The 22,297-nt window shown below is 34.4% G+C and overlaps 1 protein-coding gene across 29 annotated transcripts in view; it reads left to right on the forward strand.

Moving 5' to 3' along the window:
- Positions 1-22,297, forward strand: part of LOC307189655 (uncharacterized protein) — a 2,229,222-nt gene that overhangs the window by 871,984 nt on the left and 1,334,941 nt on the right. For 27 of the 29 annotated variants that reach the window (XR_013829263.1, XR_013829264.1, XR_013829268.1 and 24 more), the window contains one exon: positions 9,310-9,393. The gene's annotated coding sequence lies outside the window, so the exon portion shown is untranslated. Of the gene's footprint in view, positions 1-3,212; positions 3,266-6,894; positions 6,949-9,309; positions 9,394-22,297 lie in introns of those variants that run through there. The other 2 variants (XR_013829266.1, XR_013829291.1) reach the window with 2 other exon arrangements.

A 22,297-nucleotide genomic window follows, 5' to 3' on the forward strand; every position in this document is an offset into this window, starting at 1 on the left:
CAATCTATTTTGCTCCATTTTCTCTTCTTGTAGAACTCTAATTACACGTATTTTTAAATGTCTGGTAATATTTCACAGATTTTGTGTGCTCTTTTCCCTCTTGTCATCCTTTTTCTAATTTGTATTTTAGTTTGGAAATTTTCTGTTGACTTGTCTGTAATACACTAATTCTTTTCTTTGGTGAGTACAGTCTACTGAGAAGTCAATTAAAATATTTATCTCTCAGCTCATTTTTCACTTCTATTATTTTGAATTTTTTAATAATTTCTATCTCGCAACTGAAATTTTCCATCTGTTAAACCATGTTTTCCACCTATCCTACAAGGTGGAAACCTATTTATTAGACCTAGTTTAAGTTCCATAATTGATCATTCAAACATCTGAGCCATTTGTAGGTTTTGTCTTGTTTTTTGGTCCCTCTCTTGTCAATGGGTAATATATTCTCACTTTTCCACATATCTTATATTTTGATTGAATGGTTGACATTGTGTGTTAAAACAAAACAAAACAAAAATAAACAAAAAACCCCAAAAAACACTGAAGACTGAAGGAAACACAACTTATTCCCCACAAAGGATATTGGGGTCTGTGTCTTCTTTCAGGTCATTAGTAGACTGGGATGGTGATTTGAATCTGTTGAATCTCTTCCCATTGGGCAAGACTTTCCTTTTGCTTCATTTAGATCAATTCACTGTGGTCTTGAAATCGTTTGAGAACAGAATCACAAATTTCCCTTCAGTAGGTTTGGGATTTAAGAACATGCCACTGTTGTTACTGTTTTCTTGCCCTGCTTTTAACCTTCTACAGGGCCAGTGGACCTTGGATATAATGGACCTTGTCCATTTGGACACAGTATCTCTAAACTCTCTTGCCTTTCCCCAGCCTCAGGGAACAGCTACCGAATGATCAGTTCAATAACTTGACTTCTGCTAGGGCTTCTCTTAGTTCTTCTCTCCCTTCAGACTTTACCAGGTGCTATATACATGTATGGGGCGGGGGCAGAAAAGGGAAAGGTCTCCTAGGATGTTATATTTATTTTTAACCTATGATGTTATCTTTTGCTTTCTATTTTTTCTTCCTGTTCTACGTTACTGTTTTTTTTTCCTTCTTTTGACTTGATTGGTGTTGTTTATTATTGAATTTATTACCATCTATTAACTTAATAGTTATACATTATTTAATAGAATTGTAGTGAATTTTCTAGAAATTTTGTTGTGGATGCTTTACTTCTTAGTATCTAATGTTAATTAGTACTTTCATCACTCCCCATACAATTCATTGTTCTTTGAAACCTTAAATCCACTTTCCCAGCTGCAACTTTGGTAGCATTTTACCAGCATAAATATTAGTGTTTATATAGTCAATATTCATAAGTTTTTAAAAACTTACAGCAATTTGAAGTTATATATTCATAACATTACTATTTTATATGGTCAATTTTTATAACATGATAATTATTGTTTTTATAGTTATATTGTGTAGATTTATCCACATATTTGTCCTCTCTTGTTGTTTATTTCTTCCTGAAGCTCCAGATACTCTTTTTCCTTTATCCTGAAAGACAGATTTTGATATTTCCGTAGTGTTGATCTCACAGATTTTTGTTTTGTTTCCTCTGATAATTTCTTTACTTCACTTTTTATTTTGAGGAAGTATGTTTGCTGGGTATAGAATTCTAGTTTTCAACTTTGAAGATGTTATTTCATTCCCTAGAGGTTTGCATTGTTTATGGTATGTAGCAAGATTTATTTTTTAATGTCTTTAAAAATTTATTTCTTTACAAATTTTATACAGATTTGGTGTTTAGTTGGTTGGCAGTGGTGTGTGTCTTTGTGCAAGTGTTATTCTTTGCAGACTTCTCATCATTATCATTTTAAATATTGTTTCTACCAAATTTCTTTTTTCTGTTTTTCTCAGACTCCAGTTATACACATGCTATGACTTCATACCATCTCCTGTAGTTTCTTAGACATTTTAAATTATCCATCCTTTGTTGTTTTCATGTTTCTTTGTGTGTATGTATGTGTGTGTGTGTGTGTGTGTGTGTGTTTTGTAGTCTATACTCCAGTTCTTACTTCAGATGTGTAAAATCTGTTGAAACCATCAATAGAATTCTTAATTTCAGTTATTATATTTTTATTTATATAATTTCCAAACTGCTTATTAAAAATTCCAATTTGCTGAATTCTTTATCTTGTCTTTTAGTGCTTGAAAAATATTAACTATAAGAGACTTTTTTTTTCTATGTTTTATAACTCCATTACCTGGATCTCTTGTGGGTCTGTTTCTACTATCTTCAGTTTCTGTTGGATTTTGTTCACATTGTTGTCTTTTTTCCCCTTTACGACTAGTTATTTTTGTATGAGTGGCAGAAATCGTATATTAAACAATTTAGAAACATTATAAAAATCTGAATGATTTGATCTCTGTTCAGGTTTTTTTTTTTTTTTTCTGTTGACTAGAAACTCTGCTAGGGATAATAATATTTCCTTATCACTTTAATGTTATTAAAGAGTTTCTTAGGGCCATTTGAGGGCCGAAAGTTTTCCAATTTATTCTTGTTCCTATGGTTTCTGCATCTGGTTTCCAACATAACACCTGGGAGTTTTACCTGGACTACTATTTCTTGGTGGGCTTTGAAATCTAATTTTATTCATGTGAGCCCATGAATCTGCCAAAAGCTTCTGTCAGTTTTATAGTGTCTTATCAGTCATTTTTGGAATCTACACATGACTTCATAGAGTGACTTCAAATGTTAATGTGAAATGTTAGTATCACCCTTTTGAGTTTCTTTCTTCTCTCAGATCTTGTTCCTAGAACTCTTAATTTCCTTAATATACTCTGATAGATTCTAAATTTTTTTTAGTAAAACTGTTTTGTGTGGCTTTATTTCTAACTCTCAGCAAGTAAGGTAGCTAAAATTACCAAGACTAACATGAATGTAATAGTCTGTCCATTGGAATATTTTGAATGGTAGAGTTCCATGATTAGCTTTGTTTTAAAAGGACAAATATGGCTGCAGAATGGAATTTATTGAGGGAAAGAGCAGAAATGAGAAGTATAAGCAGGAAGCTATGCAATAATTCAAGCAAGAAGTGATGGTAACATGGAATAGGATGGTTATAGTGAGATTTTGAAAAGTAGGAACAATCTGTATGTAATAGCTTAATTAGAGATTAACCTACCTTTACACTGAACATTACTCTTCCAGATTTGGTCTTGCTGTTTTATTCTGCTAGAATTAGGAACTGATACATTCTCTGAGGTCAGTTTTATTATCTACATATTGGGAAAGTAATAATATTGGATTAGTATTTTCAATGTCCTATTTCTTTATATATGTATATTCTTATTCCAGGAATAACATTTTAAAATATAAAGTTAATCATTATTATGTTTAAAAAAATTCAAATCAGTGACAAAATATTATAACATCCTAAATTAAACCTTTTATAATGTAATATCTCTAACTTTATTACTTTGGGACGTGAAAAAAATTGATTAATATTACTCACTTCTGAGAGTTTGTGGTGCCTCTTATATTTCACCAGCTACACAATGTTATAGAGGTTATACATGTATGATCTTGCATTTTCACATATTAAAAAATTGTATTTATCTCATTTTTTTCTGTGTCCAGTAAAATCAAATCCTTCCTGTCAATGGAGTATTTACCTTAGTTTTATCATAGTGTGTAATGGTAAGTTTGGGGGTAGCGTAGGTGTATGATTCAAGAGAGAGAGCCATTTGGGCTGATGGAGGAGGCATTGGTGATTTGGAAATGTATTTGACGTGAAACTAAACACTAAATTAGAGAAGGAGTAAAGCTATATATATTTCATTCACATCATTAGCTTGGGGCATCGTATACTATTGGCAATGATAGGTAATACCTCGGTACTCTAGACTGGTGATAAGTTGAATAGTTACTGTTAGAAGATTGTGACAAATTATGTAGTCAGTGTCATTGATCACAAGAATATCATAGCAATCAAATATATTAAAGGGTTTGTCATATATTTAAGATAATACGTTATAATTTTACCCAAACTTGAGGTGTCATATGATACACAGAATATGAATTGTAAATACACAGAAATATGTAGATGTTAAATTTGACACAGAGGGACTATGAATTTTTAGGAATATTTCACATAGCCTCCATTCACACACACTTACCTACATCTAATAAAAGTTTAAATGATTTTTCGTTACTGGGAAATAATTATAAAATGTAATATATGTAAGTATAGTTTGACCAGGTGATTTCTATTACTGGTAAACAATTGTGACATACATAATGTTGGAAATAATAAGTTAAAGTGTTGTTACTTACTAATTTTATTCATCACAATTTACAATGGAATTTAAAGTTTTTTCTATAATTCTCCAGACGTTCCAGACTACGTTATAGTACTCCTGGGAATTTCAGCTGCATAAACATCTGGCAAGTAGCATATGCAGCCAGCTAGAGCATCAACAATTTTAGCTGTTTTTTTCAGTGAACATCCTCTCACGTAAAATACTGAGATATGTTTTAAGCCATGTAGTTTAGGAACAGTCTTTAGAAAATTCAGACATTAAATCATTTGTAATTATGTAGAAGACAAAGAAACGAGACAACTTAATTGCCTAAATATACATCAATATATCAGATATAGCATATCATCAATATTTTCATATTTAACATTCATATACAGTTCACAAATACCCATGTAGCTACTCAACAACTTGACATGTAGCACTCTTACTATCTCTCTCACCTCCTCCCTGCCCCTTCTCTCCCCTCTCATCTCTCTCTCTCTCTCCCCCCATCTCTTATTTTCACCTGAAGTATTAAATTAAATCATTTGAATGACTAGACTTTCTGTAGAAGTAGTTTACTTAGAGAGGAGGCTTAGGTGACATATAGTATATGCTTAATCAAGTCAGTATTGCACTTACAGTTTTCCTTATAGTGTTAAAAAATAATTTTAATTCTTTATAGATTTTAGCCCATATCTGCCGTAACAAAATACCACAGACTGGTGACTTAAACAACAGAAATTCACTTTCTCACAGTTCTGGAGGTTAGAAGTCCAAGATCAAGGTGCTTTTAAGTTAACGTTTCTCCCCTATCCTAGTTCAGCTTTATTTTAGGTTTAGAAGTCCACAGTCGGATGTTTGGCTTCCTTGCCTCTATCTTTCTCCATCTAGACTATTTCTTTCTTGCACAACTCCAGGAAACAGATATTTTCAATAAGATTCCTTGAAACTCCTCTCAGTTGGCTTAAAGTGAAAAAGACCCCCACACAACACCCCTCTACCCACCACTCATCATAATCACCTTTGTCAAGGATATATAAAAATATATTCAAATGTATATATAAAGATTTGTTCTGGGCTTCCCTGGTGGCGCAGTGGTTGTGAGTCCGCCTGCCGATGCAGGGGACACGGGTTCGTGCCCCGGTCCAGGAGGATACCACATGCCGCGGAGCGGCTGGGCCTGTGAGCCATGGCCGCTGGGCCTGCACATCCGGAGCCTGTGCTCCGCAATGGGAGAGGCCACAACAGTGAGAGGCCCGCGTACCGCAAAAAAAAAAAAAAAAAAAAGATTTGTTCTGTTTAATTTCCTTCCTATTGGATATTCCAACTGATAACTTGGCTCAAAGGTGGTGAACTAATGCTGGAGAAATTATTTTTTATCATATCCCAAGTGACCTTGGAACTTACTTCAAGACATGAGAGGTTCTGATGCCAGTATAATGTTGCTAGCCCTTATAACTCATTTTATCTTAGTGTTACATGTACAGTTTTGATAAATTTAAGTGTGGAATAATAAAGAATAATTTTTTCTATGAACTGTGTATATTAGAAATGACATGTTACAGTATAAAAGTCACTTTAGGATTTTTTTATGTGCTATTCTGATGCTTACTAATTTAGAGATTGGCAAAGTGTTCATATACCTACTAGAAAATGTCAAGTGTTTACTGTAATGAAAATTGCTTTTTCTGTATAGGAAAAGGCTAGAATTCAAAGTGGAATTAAAGAGCTTTAATGTCATCACCCTTATAACAAAGGTCAATACACTTACCTTAGAAAAACACTAGATGGTGGAACCAAATTAATATCTTCAAAGCTACATATATATGTATATTTAGATCTGCAAAGCTTTCCAGATACCAATAAGCACAAAATATATTGTGGTATATTGATTTTAAAAGGGTTGCATTTTTTTTTTTAATACAGCTCTGCATCCATTTATTACATTGCATTTTCTCCCATTAAGAGGTGGGCTCTGTTTTTCCAACTCTTGAATATGGGCTGGCCTTATTACCCGTTTTGGCCAATAGAATTGAGAACATGTTATGGTGTTCCAGTTCTAAACTCTTCAGAAACACTTGCTTGCTTTAACACATTTTCTAGAGTCCAGCCACCCTGTAAAGTAGCCCATGCTAGCCTAATGAATGTTGTTAAGAAACTTGGCCCAGCCATTACAATTACACAAATGAACAGCCAGCCAACCACCAAACAGTTAGTCAGACCATCCTACACCAGCCACAGCTGACCAGCCAGCTGACTGCAGAATCATGATCAAGACTTGTTGAGATCAAACAGAGCACAGATAAGAACCACCCAACTGACCACTGAGATTTAAGGCGATGTGTTATGAAACAATAGCTAACTGATACAAATATACTAATATTGGTTAAAACACTGTTTTGCAAACTCTAAGCAATTGGCAGTGTTTATATAGCCATTAATTTCCTTTTATAAATTTCTAAACAGAAGTCAATACAATTAATATCAACCAAGAATTTTGGCCACTTTTCGAAGAGGCAAAATTAATAGGCACAGTTTAATATCTCCTGTAGCATAATGATATAATCCAATTATTTGTTTATTCCTTAGAAACTGTGAGTCTATGTGGAACAGGAATTTTGCAATTCAACTGTCTAGCATCTGGTAAATTCTTACAGTCTCTGTCTTCTAAGATATATTTAATAATTGATGCCCAACTGTAAAGATTTAATGCCATGGTAGATGTGGGTAGACGAATAAATTGTAATCCTAAGAAGAAAGGTGGAGAGGGGGAAAGAGAGAGAAGGGGAGAGAAGAGAGAGAGAGAGAGAGAAGGGGAGAAAGAGAGAGGGGGAGAAAGAGAGGGAGGGGAAGAGGGCAAAAAGGAGAGAAGGAAAGAGAGAGGAAGAGGGAGAGAGAGAGAGGAAGAGGGGGAGAGAGAGAGAGAAAGAGAGAGAGAGAGAAGAGAACAAGAAGGATGAAGAGAAGGGTGGAAGGGGAGAGGAGGGGGGAGAGGGTGAAGAAAGAGAAAATGGCAAATATTAAATATTTAATGTCAACTCATCAGTACTTTAAAAAAAATAAATTTATTCATTTATTTTTGGCTGTGTTGGGTCTTCGTTGCTGTGTGTGGGCTTTCTATAGTTGCATCAAGCGGGGGCTACTCTTTGTTGTGGTGTGCGGGCTTCTCGTTGCGGTGGCTTCTCTTGTTGCAGAGCACAGACTCTAGGTGCGTGGTCTTCAGTAGTTCTGGCTTGTGGGCTCTAGAGTGTAGGCTCAGTAGTTGTGGTGCACGGGCTTAGTTGCTCCACAGCATATGGGATCTTCCCAGACCAGGGCTTGAACCCGTGTCCCCTGCATTGGCAGGTGGATTCTTAACCACTGCACCACCAGGGAAGTCCCCATGAGTACTTTTCATGTGGGAGCAGGACTGAAAATGTATTGGGGACATCTTTGTTCTAGTGAAAGAGCAGAATTAGGGAGTAACATGAGGTGGGTGTTTACTATTGACATTTAATAGGCAGGGTCCTGATATACCAAACTTCCAAACTTCCTATATACCTAGAATAATTCTACACAGTAAAGAATTGGGACACCTAAAATCTCAGTAATACCTACATTGAAAACTGCTGAATGGAAATCGGCTAAAAAGAAGGCATGTCTACAGAAATATATTGGAAGGATTTAATTAGACTTTTGGCCATTCATACAACACAGAGTCTAGGTTATTCATATACTGACTCTCTTTGATATCTCTCAATAACTGGCTTAATAAAAGAATTTTGATTTGAAGAGACCCTCCAAAGTATATTATGCCATCATCTTTTCTACAAGACTAATTTGTAATTAATATTATCACTTTGCACAATTGCTGACCTTGTCTTGAAAGGTTAAGAATGGTGAAATTAAATAGACATCCATTTTTATGTTACACCATTGGGAAACAATGGGATTATTTGTCTATGTATATGCCAACATACTGAAACTATTAACTCTTAAAATATGGCAACATGAGAAAAAGGAAAGAAATTACAGAGTGACAGCCCTCATCCAGATTTGAGTGGTGATCAGTGATCTAGAAGTTCAATGAAGATCAAGTTCTCTGGTTACATTACTCTTTTTCACAAGAGCCTCACCAGATCCCCATGATGATCTTTAAGTCGGTGATATAATACCTAATATTTACCGTTACCACTTGAAACTACACCAGAATGATTTTTTGCACATGAAAACGTGAGAGAGCTTGTGTTCTTTTGGCTAATTAGTGATGTATTCTAAATTGTTCTGAAATTTCAGTCCTGGAAATTCTCAGAATCATTAATAGTTTAAAATTCTGAGTATATGAGGTTGTATTCACCTTTAAATATTTTCCCACTAATATCTTATTAACATCAACTTGTAACTTGTGAATTGGAATCTTGTCTGTGTATTTTTAGTCTTTTTTTACTGGTTGTTAATTTAACTACCTGCTATCAACTTTTATACCATCTTCTTATAAAAACCAAAGCAAAACAGACAAAAACAAAGTAGTAGCCCTGCCGTTGAATATTGCTTAATACTCAGACAACTGGGCTATATGAATACATTTCCTTAGGAAACAGGAAAATATGGCCCACCAGAGTAAAAAATAATGATAGAAAATATCAATGAGGAAGCCCAGTGTTTTGATTCATAGACAAAAACTTTAAATCAACTGGCTTTAGTATTCTCAAAAAGTTAAAGGAAAGCAATGTATAAACTAAATGAAAATGTCAATAAAGAGAAAAAATATATATAAAAGACCCAAATAGGAATTCCAAAAGTGAAATAACTAAGGTTAGAAGTTTAGAAATATTTTTATTCCATTGAGAAATAGGCAAACTCCAACATTAAAACTTAAAGGCATGTAACTAAATAGGTTTTTCTCTTTTCATTGGCTTCTGGGAAACTCGCAAATACATATATATAGCCTTAGTATAGAAAATTGAGTCTTTAATACTCAATATGAATATTTAATTTTTATTCTCTTGGACTTTACATTACCAGGAATGTAAAGAAGGAAGGAAGGAAAGAAGAAACAAAGGAAACAAACTGAAGGAGAGGAAAAAAGAAAAAAAACAAACAGTGATAGTAAGTTTTTACCCCTATGATACAAAACATGATGCCATGCAAATGTTAGACCTCCAAAAATATGTATTGCCTACTTCCTTAGAATATATTATCTTGTCTTCCTAAATTGTTTTAACTGACCTTTTCCATGGCATGTTTTCAAGTTTACTTATAAAATCCACTATTACATTAGCCAATGTACATGCATTGTAGAATACAATCATTATTTCATCACCAAATAATGTTCATATTCAATATCTCTTCTTTTTTATTTTCTTTTATAAGATTTCTTCTCTTTAATATTCTTCACTGGAATTGAGGTATAGAACACGCATATATATGCGTGTTCTAATGTATAACTACCTTTGCCTTAGTACACATTGGTCAAAGTGGTAATCTTAACAACTTCATCTCACTACAAATGTTCAGAGATTCACTAAGTTTTATACCCCGTTAACATCCATGCCTTCCTACTCCTTCATCCTCTGGGAATGCATATCCCTGAAAAATGTGCTTCTCAAATACGATGCTCTGTGGTGGTCCTGTACTTCAGCTAAAAGGGGGAAAGGAGATTGTGATTCTACTTCCTTTTTTTTTTAATTAAATGAGAATAGTTTAGGATCTTTCATGATTTGTGCCTCATAGCAAACAAATCTTAGGCTGTTTTCAAATTAGCAGTTTCTCAACCGTTGTTCATACATTTCATAGGGTTTTAGAATCTCAGGAAGAGTATTAGAACCAACAGAAGAAGCATCTTTTTGATAACCCTAATATTGATCATTTAGCTTTGGATGAAGCATTTCCAGTCCCATTGTTTGAAAAAGAATTCTTTCTGTTTCATTCCATTGGATATTTGCTTATAAATCCACCCACATTTTCAGGATTTATCCTACGAAACAATATAGAAAAGAACTTATCTCTCTTCTTCATAAAGATACTGCAAATTCGGAACATAGCTACACCTTTGCTTCCAGTGTTCTTTTGGTTGAACAGTTTGCTTCACAATAGCTCTTGCACATATTGGCTTGAATTTTCCAGTGTTGTTAGAAATGCTCATTTATTACTGCAAACTGTTACAGTTAAGAGGTTTTCCTTAATTTATTATGTTAGTCTCCTGTTATTGTTTATTTAGGTGATTTTCACTTTTCATGGTTACAAATGGTGAAACAACTAATAACTATTTTTTTCTTACATCTTGAAATACATTCTTAGGATAGATGCAAATGTTCAAATAGCTTAATTGTTTGGTAGGCATTTTTATTTCACTTTTATAAATTGTGTCTTGCATTGATTATTAGAGTGTTACCTGATTTTACAAATCACCCCAAGATATATAATGGCTTGAAGAAAACAGAAGTGAATTTCTTGTTCCCCTAAATATTCTGTGTGGCTTCAGGTAGGTGGCAAGTTTGATGCAGGTGGGGAATTCTATATGTCTGTACCAGAAATTATGCTTTGAGAAAGACAGGGCTGTGCACCTCTTTTTCACTCTTCCTGTCTTCACTGATTAAGCCAGAGATGAGATCACATAGTAGGTCCTCAATAAATATATTGAATGGATGAATGAATTGATAGGAAAATAATTGGAAAAGAAAGGGAAATATATGCTAACTTGAGAGATAAGGAGGTCCTAGGGCAGACATTAAAAGCCCTCTAGCTCAGATGAGAAGATTATAACCCCCACTGAAAATTCTCTGTTCTTTGGAATCACATTCTGCAGTTTCCAAAGATTTAACACTTCTCTGGTTTTCCCCTTAACTACCTCTGAGCCACTCTTTATATATATATAGAGAGAGAGAGAAACTACTCTTTCTCTGTTTTCTCTTTAAAAAATAAATCAGTTGTTCTTTTTTTATTGAATGGTGCTAGGTACTTAATATGATAGATTACTATTTTATCTATTTCTCCAAACAGCCCTGAGAGAAAGGTATTAGCTACATTTTATTTAAATAAAAAAATCAATAAAAACTATTGTTTAGGAAGTGATAGCACATACAAATAATCCCATTGCTAGTAAGCAATAAAACAAGAATGTTATCTTTAGTTTACAACTCCAGTGCATTTCCTTTTCACTGGGTTGGTGAATTATCATTGCTTTGTTTCTCTCTTTTCCTCTTCTCTCCTCTCCTCTCTTCTCTCTGATTCATGTAAGTCTCCGCGTCATGTCATCATCTGTAGTTTAGATACTTGTCCCTGGATGTGGGTTCTAAAGCCATATAAAGGAAGCTGTTCAGGGAGCTTTATTTTTCAGCAATATGGCCAAATGAGCTAGCAGGTCTTCCTCTTCTCAAATAAAATGCCATACATTTCCTAATGACTCCCACAGCACCATATGAAGTTTTCTAGGTTTCTGTGGAATTAGATACTGCTGATTCTCCTCTCCATCAAATGCTGTCTCTCCTCTGCTTTCTCTGACCCAATTTCCTTCTGGTTTTCCTCTGACTTCTGTGGCTGTCCTGTATCAATATTTGCTATGTACATCTCTTTTCAACCAACCTCACAAATCTATTCAGTAATATATTTTTTCTCACTCATCCAACTCTCTTGAGTGTTTTCATCTGTGGCCTCCACTCTCATTTATAAGCTTTTGGTATTTTGTTTATTTGTTATATTTGTTTATTTTATATACCAAATATCTATTATATGTTGAGCACTGTTCTTGATGCTAAAGATGCAGCAGTACGCAAGGGCAACAGAATCCTCTGCCTATACGTGGAGGTTAAATTTAAGAAGGGAAGATGGACAAAAAAAAAGTAACCATCAAGTGGGAAAATAATTGTTAAGAGAAATACAGCAGATTTAGTGACAGGGGCTGGCAAGTAGTGTGTTTTCTTTTTATAAGATGGTCACAGAAAACTTACATGATAAAGCCAAATATCAGCAGTGACCTGAAAGAGGTGAATGAATGACCCGGATGATATTTGGGGAAACACATTCCATACAAACAGAAGACTCTGTGTATGTTCTCTGTGTGGGAACATCAGGCAGGACAACGTGGTCGTGGTGAGGTAAATGTTTGGGGAATACTAAGAGATGAGGGAGAGATCATTTAGGGGCTGTTAGGCTATGTTAAAACTCTGGATTTTATTCAGTGTGATATGGGGTATCTGTGACAAGTTTTGAACAGAGGAGTGCTGTGATCTGATTTTGCAATTAAAGAATTCTCCTGGTGGCTCTTTGGAGTTTAGAGTATAGGTTTGCAAGTGTTGAAGCAGGTGACTAAATACAAAATTATAGCAATAGCTAAAACAAGGGATAATGGTGCTTAGAATAAGATCTTAGCAGTATGGGAGGTGACAAAATTTGCCAATTCTAGATACGTTTCAAAGATAAACGGAAAGAAACCAAACCTTTATATTGCCACCTTACAGTGCTTTGTTGAGCCCCCAGCATACATATTGATAGACTTATTTAATTTTTCTGCCTGCAAATACCATTGGCACCTCAAACTTACCACGCATAAACCAACATCAACCTTTATACCCAAATTGCCTCATAGCCATTGACCTTCCTGATTGATCTCAGAGAGGAAGCTATTCAGTGACATTCAACTACTAACTTTTCATATGTCATAGGCAGCTAAAAATAGTACTCCATCTCAGAATGGCTGTGAGAATTTAATGAAAACCTTTATCTATGCCTCTTGCTCTGTTACTTCTCCCTACTCTTGCCCATCCCCACACCCCCACCTGTACAATGTGTACTTAGAGATACTGAATTCCTTAGAGCAATAGTTTTCAAATATCTATCATTACCATAATCATTTTGGAAATTAGTTTAAATACAGATCCCCAGCCCCCTCACCGCCCCACCCCCCAAAATAAAGATTCTGATTTGTTAGGCCTTGAGTTAGGAACAGACATGTATGTTATTGTTTGTGTCCCCCCACCGCCCACCAAAGATCTCCAGGTGTTTCCAATTCTAATGATCAGCCAGGTTTTTGATGCACTAACACAGACTCCTCTGGAGGAAATCTGCTCTTTCTTAGTATCTTCCCTCTGTTTTCTCTGCCTGAATATGCTTTGCTATTTCTGTCAACCTGGAAAACTTTTTTCCCCTCCAAAGCATGATGAAATAGTATCTTCTTTGAAAACTCGCTTTATCACTTTATCTTTTCTCTATAGTGAGATTTTAGTGTGAAGAGTTTTCTTTTACTATATTTATCCACTATAATTTTTTTAACTTATATGTCTTTCTCCTCACTAGATTACAAAAGACTGAAGTATAGAGCATATATGCCTTCTTATTGCTGTTGTCTGGCATAGAATAATACATCTGTGTTAAACTTTCTTATAAGTTGCAGTCCCGCATTAGTTTTTAATGTAGTACTTATTAAAAGAGAATAAATGAAGGAAGGATAGAAGAATAAAGGAGGGAAGTAAGAAAGGAAGGAAAGAATGAAGAAAGAAATAATAGGGTTAACTTTCTACCCTCCACTCACAAGTGTTCCTACTTGATCATCTTAATTTTCACTTGTAAACCATTCACTTTTCCATGATGTGACCAAAGAAAGAAGCAACTTAATATCTTATTTCAGCAATACTAATATATCATGATAATTTTACCTATATTATCATTGGCATGATGTTTTTAATTTCAGTGGAGAAAAACACATTCTCACTGCTTTCTGTTTGTGTCTGGGTATACTTTTTCTGATGCCCAACTTATGTATGCCTCAGGTACAATCATTTATGTTCAGTTAAAGGGGTTAATGAATGGAAAAGCCATGCATATTATGAGATTTTGATGAGTTTGTTGTTATTTTTTTCAGTGGGAAATTTGGGGAGAAAAAGATTCAAATGGAGCATGACAATAACACATTAAAGAACTGAGCCCTGGGTCTACAATTCTGAATTGTGTGTCTGTGAACTAAAACGTCCAGAATTACAGGGCAATAAAAGTTTTGAAGTATTGAAGTGAAAACATAATAAACAAACTCCTTAGGGAAGAGATGGGGCAGGTTAGTCACTATAGACCAAATTATTTTGATTTCTTCTCAATTTCATAATCGAATGCATGTTAAAGATATATCCATTGAAGAGTACACAGTGTGCATATTGGTAAGAAATGTGAGTATAAATGACTAGGATTGTTCCTGGAGGTGGGGCTTAAAGTCATAAAAATAATTCCAGACTTCTTAATTTTTTAGCAGCTTTGCCAAGTGAGCTGATAGGCCTTCATCTCCTACAACTAAAAACACATACTAATGCTAAATGTGTTGTAATATCTTAAGAATTGCCTTATGATTATAACTGAGAATTCATATTCTATTCTTCATTGATAGCCTTACTATTAAAAGGTCACTGTCATGTTATGCTCCAGTGAAAGATGAGTCTTTGATCTAATAATAATTAGCCCCCATTACCTACTCATATATATGCTAGTTGAAGTTAAAAGCGTACTTTTGGTGTACAGCTCTGGGGAGATGCATGAGTGCGCCGCATCTGTGGATGAGCAGAGAGCCCGACTTCTGATGTTTTTGGGCAAGTAGACTAAGATCAATAAGATGCAAATTTGGTGTGGGTCTACCACTTTATTGTGATTCCTTGGTTGTTTGGAGAATGAAATCCTATTCTACCTTTAACTTTTTCTTTGTAGATGACAGTCATATAATAAGGAACCCACTGTAGCCAGATCATGGTGTAAAGATGTCTCTTAAATTTCATTTGTCACATCCAACTTGAGGTAGACTGCCACGGTCTTATCCATGTACTGTATATTGGTAGATTAGGATACAAATTTCTGCTTTTTTTTTTCATAAACTGAAACCAATATATATACACTTTTTTTTTTACAAGGCTATCGTTGAATCAGTAATTAATCCATAAAGATGCATTGGGAATGATTGGCATAAATTACATCACACTGTGTTCTTCTGGTGACCTATTCAGCCAAATACAAAATACTTCTTTTCAAACGTACCCAGAATACCTAGAAAATTGATATCTTGCATTTTAAGTAAAACCTTAATTTATTCTGAAAGGTAAAATTGTGTGCATTCTCTGATCATAATACAGCTAAAATTTAATTTAATAAGACATAGAGAAGCCAAGAAAAAGAATAGCCCAAACCCTTTAAGCTTTACTTTAAATGTTTCTTCCTCAATAATTTTGGGGTCATAAATGGAATAAAAAATACCACTAGAAGAAATTTAAGAAAAGTAAAAAAATATATATTAAATATATGAAATGTGAGCAAATTTTTACTTGGATAAATCTCCATAGCTATAAATGTTTTGATTATTATAAAGAACAATTGAAAATAAATGAAAAATAATTTAATCAAGTACCTAAAATCAACAAGAACATAACCTAAAGGTGGTATTAATACAGTATATAAAAGCAGGAGTTAATGGATTAAAAAGCTGAAAATAATTACAATTGTAAAGTAAAATTTAGAGCTCTGTGGTAAAGATGAAAAAAAATAGCTCGAAGTGTGTGGTGATACAGACTTTTTTCTAATCAAGGTAGACAGGGACACTGGGTGATCTCCTAGTTCAAAGGATAGATTCTATTTAATATCCAGTGAACATCCTTTAACATTTACAAGGTTTCCAGCCAAGGTCTCAATTGGTAATGTTAAATTTGAACTGTCACTGACTTTGGGATAATACAGGCTAATCTTAACATAGAAGAGCTCTTACCAGAGCTTCAGGCCTCTGCAAATATATTATCTATATGTCTATAGTTACTTTTGACCTGTTATTCCTAGAACAATGTGTTTATCTGTGGCTATATCTGCTGATGCTTAGTGATGGTCATGATAATTGTATACTAATTAAGCTAATTACATAGTTATATAATATGATTAATATAGCTAAATAAGTATTATATAATTAAATAAAACAATATAATTAACTTGATAAAATTATGCCTAATTAAATCAATACTTGAACTACACAATAATAATCTTCATTATTACTGTATCTCTTAACTTTAAAATTACTTTTAAACTGGTGCTCTAAAAGCTAAATGATTACTTTGTGCCAGACTCAGAAAACTCCATTACACTGGGAAGGTTATAATGCAAAACAGTCTTATTTTTTCCACACCCTAGAAATTTAAGAATTCTTTATTATTCAAACAGGAAATAACAAACTTTTATTGTCATTTACTAAAAAAGGTTTAAAATGGACCAACCAATGATATTAACAAGGCTATGAGGGAGGCATGATTGCTTTATAAACATTTTAACATATCTTGGAATCATCACTTGACATTCAAATGTCTGACAGGCAAGGAAAAAATATTTCTTTTATTCAATAAATGTATTCTTTGTAGTATCTGAAGTTAGAAATATAGTGTTATTGAGTTACTAGACATACCTTCAAATATTGAAATTCGATTTCTATTATTTAATAATTAGATTTCTGATCATATAACACGGTTTTCTCTCAATTGATAGTTATTAATGAAACTTATTATATTTAGCGTTGTAAGTAATATTACAGTTTAGTGGGATGGAAAGGATAGAGAATTTATGAATGATGTATGATTTGGGGTGGATTTTGACATATAGTCAGTTTTTTTAAAACACACTTTGTTTTTTAGAGGAGTTTTAGAATTACAGCAAAATTGAGCAGAAGGTATAGAGATTTTCCATATACTCCCTGCCCCGACACATGCATAGTATCCCCCATCATCAACATCTTCCACCATAGTGGTACATTTTTTCCAATTGATGAATCTACATTGACACATCATTATCATCCAAAGTCAGTGGTTTACATTAGGGCTCACTCTTGGTGGTGTGCATTCTATGGGTTTAAACCAATTTATTATGACATGTTGCCACTATATGGACCATTTTCACCGTTCTAAGAATCCTCTATGTTCTGCCTGTTTACCTCTGTGCCTCTCCACCCACCAACCCCTGGAAAATCCTGACATTTTTCCTGTCTCCATAGTTTGCCTTTTCTAGAATGTCATATAGTTGGAATCATATTGTATATAGCCATTTAAGATTGGCCTCTTTCTCTTAGTAATATGCATTTAAGGTTCCTCCATGTCCTTTCATGGTTTGATAGTTCAGTTCTTTTTAGTTCTGAATAACATTTTATAATCTGGATTTACCAGTTTATTTATCCATTCACCTACTGAAGAACATCTGGGTTGCTTCCAAGTTTGGGCAGTTATGAATAAATCTGCTATATAAACACCTGTGTATAGGTATTTTTGTCTATATGTTTTCAAATCCTTTGGATAAATATCAAAGAGAGCGATTTTTGGATTGTTTAATTAGAGTATGCTTAGTAAGAATTTGTTTTTACAAATGATTTTATTGACATTATTTATGTGATATATTTTATATTATCATCATAAAGATGTTTCCAAGATGTGATTTACTTATCTAGTCTTAGACATTTATTATTATAAGTGAAGACACCATTGTACAATGCTTACTTTGAAGCCAGGACTAACATTAGACATTTTTTGTTAGGAAAGAGAGGATACATTTCAAAGCCTAGAAAAGCTGACCCAGAATATAGCAAGGGCCTTGGAGAGATCTATCAGGAATGGCTTCAGTTCCCCAGTAGGGCTCCCTGGAGATCAGATTGTCAAGAGGAAGACAAGTGTTAAATACAGGCTGATTGAGGACCATGAAAGTAACTGGAATATGGACTTTAACACTAGGAACAATAATCATTCAACAAAATGGAGGAACCTAATAGACACTACATCTTAAGAACTAAGAATCAAGGGATCAATCCAAGAAGAAGATATAACAATTGTAAATATTTATGCACCTAACATAGGAGCACCTCAATATATAAGGCAAATGTTAACAGCCATAAAAGGGGAAATCAACAGTAACACAATCATAGTGGGGGACTTTAACACCCCACTTTGACCAATGGACAGATCATCCAAAACAAAAATAAATAAGGAAACACAAGCTTTAAATGACACATTAAAAAAGATGGACTTAATTGATATTTATAGGACACTCCATCCAAAAACAACAGAATACACTTTCTTCTCAAGTGCACACAGAACATTCTCCAGGATAGATCATATCTTGGGTCATAAATCAAGCCTTGGGAAATTTAAGAAAATTGAAATTGTATCAAGTATCGTTTCTGACCACAATGCTATGAGACTGGATATCAATTACAGGAAACCAAATCTGTAAAAAATACAAACACATGGAGGCTAAACAATATGCGAATAAATAACCAAGAGATCACTGAAGAAATCAAAGAGGAAATCAAAAACTATCTAGAAAAAAATGCCAATGAAAGCATGACGACACAAAACCTTTGGGATGCAGCAAAAGCAGTTCTAAGAGAGAAGTGTATAGCAATAAAATCCTACCTCAGGAAACAAGAAAAATCTCAAATAAACAACCTAACCTTGCACCTAAAGCAATTAGAGAAAGAAGAACAAAAATACCCCAAAGTTAGCAGAAGAAATCATAAAGATCAGCTCAGAAATAAATGAAGAAGAAGTGAAGGAAACAATAGCAGAGATCAATAAAACTAAAAGCTGGTTCTCTGAGAAGGTAAACAAAATTGATAAACCGTTAGCCATTCTCATCAATAAGAAAAGGGAGAAGGCTCAAATCAACAGAATTAGAAATGAAAAAGGAGAAGTAACAACTGACACTGCAGAAATACAAAGGATCATGAGAGATCACTACAAGCAACTACATGCCAGTAAAAGGGACAACCTGGAAGAAATGGACAAATTCTTAGAAAAGCACAACCTTCTGAGACTGAACCAGGAAGAAGTAGGAAATATCAGCAGACCAATTACAAGCAGTGAAATTGAAACTGTGATTAAAAATCTTCCAGCAAACAAAACCACAGGACCAGATGGCTTCACAGGTGAATTCTATCAAACATTTAGAGAAGAGCTAATACCTATCCTTCTCAAACTCTTCCAAAGTATAGCAGAGAGAGAAACACTCCTACACATTCTACAAGGCCACCATGACCCTGATACCAAAACCAGACAAAGATGTCCCCCAAAATGAAAATTACAGGCCAATATCACTGATGAACATAGATGCAAAAATCCTCAACAAAATACTAACAAACAGAATCCAACAGTACACTAAAAGAATCATACACCATGATCAAGTGGGTTTTATCCCAGTAATGCAAGGATTCTTCAATATATGCAAGTCAATCAATGTAATAAACCATATTAACAAATTAAAGGAGAAAAACCATATGATAATCTCAATAGATACAGAAAGAGATTTCAACAAAATTCAATACCCATTTATGATAAAAACTCTCCAGAAAGCAGGCATAGAGGGAACCTACCTCAACATAATAAAGGCCATATATGACAAACCCACAGCCAACATCATTCTCAATGGTGAAAAACTGAAACCATTTCCTTTAAGATCAGGAACAAGACAAGGTTGCTCTTTCTCACCACTGTTATTTAACATAGTTTTAGAAGTTTTAGCCACAGCAATCAGAGAAGAAAAAGAAATAAACAGAATCCAAATTGGAAAAGAAGTAAAACTGTCGCTGTTTGCAGATGACATGATACTATACATAGAGAATCCTGAAGATGCTACCAGAAAACTACTACAGCTAATCAGTGAATTTGGTAAACTAGCAGGATACAAAATTAATGCACAGAGATCTCTTGCATTCCTATACACTAATGATGAAAAATCTGAAAGAGAAATGAAGGAAACACACCCATTTACCATTGCAACAAAAAGAATAAAATATCTAGGAATAAACCTACCTAGGGAGACAAAAGACCTGTATGCAGGAAAGTATAAGACTCTGATGAAAGAAATTAAAGATGATACAAACAGATGGAGAAATATACCATGTTCTTGGATTGGAAGAATCAACATTGTGAAAATGACTATACTACCTAAAGCAATCTACAGATTTAATGCAATCCTTATCAGACTACCAATGGCATTTTTCACAGAACTAGAACAAAAAATTTCACAATTTGCACGGAAACACAAAAGACCCCTAACAGCCAAAGTAATCTTGAGAGAGAATAACGGAGCTGGAGGAATCAGGCTTCCTGACTTCAGACTATACTACAAAGCTACAGTAATCAAGACAGTATGGTACTGGCACAAAAACAGAAATATAGATCAATGAAACAGGATAGAAAGCCCAGAGATAAACCCACGCACATATGGTCCCCTTATCTTTGATAAAGGAGGTAAGAATATACAATGGAGAAAAGACAGCCTCTTCAGTAAGTGGTGCTGGGAAAACTGGACAGCTACATGTAAAAGAATGAAATTATAACACTTCCTAACACCATACACAAAAATAAACTCAAAATGGATTAAAGACCTAAAGGTAAGGCTAGACACTATAAAACTCTTAGAGGAAAACATAGGCAGAACATTCTATGACATAAATCACAGCAAGTTCCTTTTTGACCGACCTCCCATAGAAATGGAAATAAAAACAAAAAGAAATAAGTGGGACCTAATGAAACTTAAATCTTGCGCAAAAATGGGCAGGAGACCTAAATAGACATTTCTCCAAAGAACATATACAGATTTCCAACAGACACATGAAAGGATGCTCAGCATCACTAGTCATTAGAGAAATGCAAATCAAAACTGCAGAGGTGTCACCTCACACTGGTTCAGAATAACCATCATCAAAAAATCCACAAACAATAAATGCTGGAGAGGGAACCCTCTTGCCCTGTTGGTGGGAATGTAAATTGATACAGCCACTATGGAGAACAGTATGGAGGTTCCTTAAAAAATGAAAAATAGAACTACTATATGACCCAGCAATCCCACAACTGGGCATATACCCTAAGAAAACCATAATTTAAAAAGTGTTATGTACCACAATGTTCATTGCAGCACTATTTACAAGAGCCAGGGCATGGAAGCAACGTAAGTGTCCATCGACAGATGATAGGATAAAGAAGATGTGGCACGTATATACAATGGAATATTACTCAGCTATAGAAAGAAACAAAATTGAGTTATTTGTAGTGGTGTGGATGGACCTAGAGTCTGTCATACAGAGTGAAGTAAGTCAGAAAGAGAAAAACACCGTACGCTAACACATACATATGGAATCTAAGTAAAAAAGAAAAAAAAAATGGTTCTGAAGAACCTAGGGGCAGGACAGGAATAAAAACGCCAATGTAGAGAACGGACTTCAGGACATGGGGAGGGGGAAGGGTAAGCTGGGACAAAGTGAGAGAGTAGCATTTGCATATATACACTACCAAATGTAAAATAGATAGCTAGTGGGAAGCAACTGCATTGCACAGGGAGATCAGCTCGGTAGTTTGTGACCACCTGGAAGGGTGGGATAGGAAGGGTGGGAGGGAGATGCAAAAGGGAGGGGATATGGGGATGTATGTATACATATAGCTGATTCACTTTGTTATACAGCAGAAACTAACACAATATTGTAAAGCAATTATACTCCAATAAAGATCTTTAAAAAAAAAAGACTGAATATATGTACATATAAAAATAAATAAATAAAATGGGAAATGTTGTGCTTTGAAAAAAAACTAAGAAAAATATTCTTTCTGAAGAGTTTTCAAAGTATGGAAAGGAAAAGTTGCAGAATAATAGGTCACAGCCTTTTTCATCTTTTCTGTCTCAAGTGAGAGTTATCCTAGAAATTTAGAGACATAGAATCTACTGTTGAGATCAAGTGGGTTCAGCTACGTGGAGAAGAATGATGCTGGGACTAGAGGGTCAGGCAAAGCCCAGTCAGTACATCCCAGTTTAGCTATGACTGGAAATGTAAGCATTTAGCCTTGGGTTTTATGTGGGAAAATGATAAAAATCTCTGTTTTCATGACTGGATAGAGTTGTTACTGCTAATATAGTTGTCAGTGGTTTATTGGACCATGTCTTATATGCCTTTGCTGGTAACCAAAATTGTCCATGTATCCTATTAACAGAATGGATTTCTGTTACCGTTTCAATGTCATTCTTTTAAGAG

The sequence above is a fragment of the Stenella coeruleoalba genome (assembly GCF_951394435.1).
Source record: "Stenella coeruleoalba genome assembly, chromosome: 7".
NCBI classification, from domain to species: domain Eukaryota; kingdom Metazoa; phylum Chordata; class Mammalia; order Artiodactyla; family Delphinidae; genus Stenella; species Stenella coeruleoalba.